The sequence below is a fragment of the Euprymna scolopes genome, chromosome 46 (genome assembly GCF_053919585.1).
Source record: "Euprymna scolopes isolate OS-2025 chromosome 46, ASM5391958v1, whole genome shotgun sequence".
NCBI lineage: Eukaryota > Metazoa > Mollusca > Cephalopoda > Sepiida > Sepiolidae > Euprymna > Euprymna scolopes.
This window is the reverse complement of record NC_136527.1, coordinates 1,813,576-1,816,540: the sequence shown is the minus strand read 5'-3', so window position 1 is coordinate 1,816,540 and position 2,965 is coordinate 1,813,576. Positions and strand designations below refer to the sequence as shown.

Sequence of the window (2,965 nt, the reverse complement as noted above, 5' to 3'; positions counted from 1 at the left end):
TGGTAGATTTTTAAAAAGACGGTCCGTCAAAAAGTACTGACCTGCCCCCCCCCCCAGTTTTGGCGGTGCCTAGTTGTTGTTATTGTTGTCACGGAACACTTGCATTCGCCGAATTATTTTTATCGACATCTTTATCGTTCGTAATTCTGAGAAAATATTTCGACCAACGAATTCTCCGGTCTTCCTGTATTGTTTAAAGTTCGGAAATAAAGAGTTGATTTTACTTCTTCGTAATTTGAAACACGTTTCGAGTGACGAATTTTTCGGCCTTGTTTATCTTTCCATCTTCTTCTTCTTTTTCTTCTTCTTCTTCTTCTTCTTTTTTTTTCTTCTTCTTCTTTTTCTTCTTCTTCTTCTTCTTCTTTGGATTCTCTATTTTCATTTTCTGTTTTTTTCTCCGTATCTCTTGTATCATCCTCCGTTTTCTTCTTTTGATGAGGATGATGATGATGATGATGATGATGATGATGATGATTGTTTTTCTTTTCCTTTCGTCATGTATCACTCAACTTGGTAAAACTTCTTAATTTGATTTTAGACGAAAATAAATCTTAAGGGGTCAAATTTGGGGTCAAAGTTAAAAAAAAAAGAAAAAATTACCTCTGCGTTCTTTACGTAAACACTTTTTGGTTTAAACATTTGCAATCTTACATAGTGTATTCACACGTAGGGCAAGTTATGAACAGCACATAGGGCCCGAACAAAGCCGGTCTGAACTACTACTAGTATATATATATATATATATATATATATATATATATATATATATATATATATATATATATGAACAAATGATTAATAAAACATGTTAAAAGACATCTTGAAAAGGAGTTAAAAACATTTAATTTTAAATTTTATATATATATATATATATATATATATATATATATATATATATATATAGTGTTTTATGGAACTAAAACTAAAAGTACTAGAAGGTTTTAGTATGTCTACGTTTGATGCATGGAAAATAGTATACTTGAATGCGTAAATGAAAAGGTTAAACATATAAAACAATTTAAACGCCCTAGAAAAACCAATCCTCTTTTAAAAAATTTAGAAATACGGGAGGAACTTAAAATACTTCAAGAAAAGTTTGTAATAGTTCCGATTGATAAAGCGGCAAACAATATAGCCTTTATATGTAAAAAATATTATATACAACGTTTATTGATAGAAGTAGGACTTATAGGAAACGATTCGGATACTTATAAAGTAAGTAATAGTAATTTAGATAGCATTATTTTGAATAATAGTATTATTAGTGAAAAAGTAGGATTAAAGTTAGAAGATAAACACAAAAATCTTCCATGTATGTATTGGATACCTAAAATGCATAAAAATCCAGTTGGTGCTAGATTTATTGTAGGTTCTAAGACGTGCATCACTAAACCTTTTAGTAAAGCTATATCTAAAATATTTAAATTAATTATAAATCAAATAAATAATTTTCACCTGAAAAGTAAATTCTATAGTAATATAAATCTATTTGTGGTAGTAAATAATTCCCAACCAGTGAAAGAAAAATTAGATAAAATAAATTCCAGAATAAAAGCAAAATCTATATCTACTTATGATTTTAGTACGCTATATACAAAAATTCCGCACGAAAAACTTATAAAAGAATTAAATGATACTGTAGATTTAGCTTTTCAAGGTGGAAAAGGTAAATATATAGACTTTTCAAACTCTAAAGCTTTCTGGTGTAAAAATAAAAATAGCAAAACTAGTGTTTCTAAATGTATTTTAAAAATACTTGTAAGTCATCTTATTAAAGAATGCTATTTTCAAATAGGAAATAAAATATTACTCCAAACGATAGGTATCCCAGTGGGATTGGATCCTGCACCATTTTGGGCAAAATTGTATTTACATAGACTCGAGTATATATATGTAATCATTATTAAAAACAGATATATCTAAAACACATAACTTTCATGGGTGTAGGAGATTTATAGATGACCTTATATGTATAAACGATAATGATGAATTCGAAAAAAATAAACATCTTATATATCGAAACGAATTAAAATTGAATTGCGAACATAGAGGACAACAGGCTACATTTCTGGATTTAGATATAAAAATTGAGGATGGGGTTTTTCTTTATAAAATATTTGATAAAAGAAACGCTTTCCCCCTTTAAAATAGTACGTATGCCGCATAAAGATAGCACCTGCCCTGTTTTTATGTTTTATGGAACCATTATGTCAGAGTTTTTGAGAATAGCTCGCGTTACTTTAAAACTAACAGACTTTATACCACCAGTTTCTAGCTTAGTAATAAGGATGATAAAACAAGGTGGGGATAAAAATAAAATATTAAAACAGTTAAATAAAGCATTTGTTCGTTATCCTGATGCTTTTGAATCGTTTAAGATAAACCAGACTATATTAATAAAGGAAATTCAAAACTATATTAGCAATGTATAAAATGTATTTATAATTACATATAATAAATTTATATATTAATAAAAAAAAATGTATATATGTAAAAATACTTTTAACCTTTATATATCTAATTTTAAATAAGAATGTAAATCTACTAAATACTAATCATAGTGGGGGTGATAAGTAGTTAAATGGATTAATCCTAATCTTATAAATACAAGACTGATAAATTAAAAAATTAAAAAATGTATCCATTTTAAATGGATAGTACCAGTCAAGGATCCGTCACTTGACACTCAGAACAACAGGTGAGGGGCCGGAGACCGGCCCAGCACCTGTTGGACTGAGGTACACCGCCTGGGTAATACCTAGGAGGTCCACCCTCCCAGGCCTTGCCACTGGGCTTTCCGGTGGGGCAAGTTTATTGCTTGCTGCCTGAGGCGCCCCGACCGGGGAATGCCGACGGGGTTACTCAGGCAATTTTTAAAATTGCAGGAGTGCCCCTCCTTTAGGGGAGCCTGCTGGGTTACCACTTTCCGGCCTTGTGCCACATTTTGCTGAGTGGACAGCAAATA

General features: G+C 30.4%; 1 protein-coding gene across 1 annotated transcript in view; it reads left to right on the top strand.

Annotated features, from left to right (window-relative positions):
* LOC145270515 (uncharacterized) overlaps nt 1-229 on the top strand; it is a 71,771-nt gene extending 71,542 nt beyond the window's left edge. Inside the window, exon 8 of the mRNA XM_080126176.1 lies at nt 1-229. This exon is cut by the window's left edge and continues 1,510 nt beyond it. The gene's annotated coding sequence lies outside the window, so the exon portion shown is untranslated.
* The last annotated feature ends 2,736 nt before the right edge of the window (nt 230-2,965 follow it).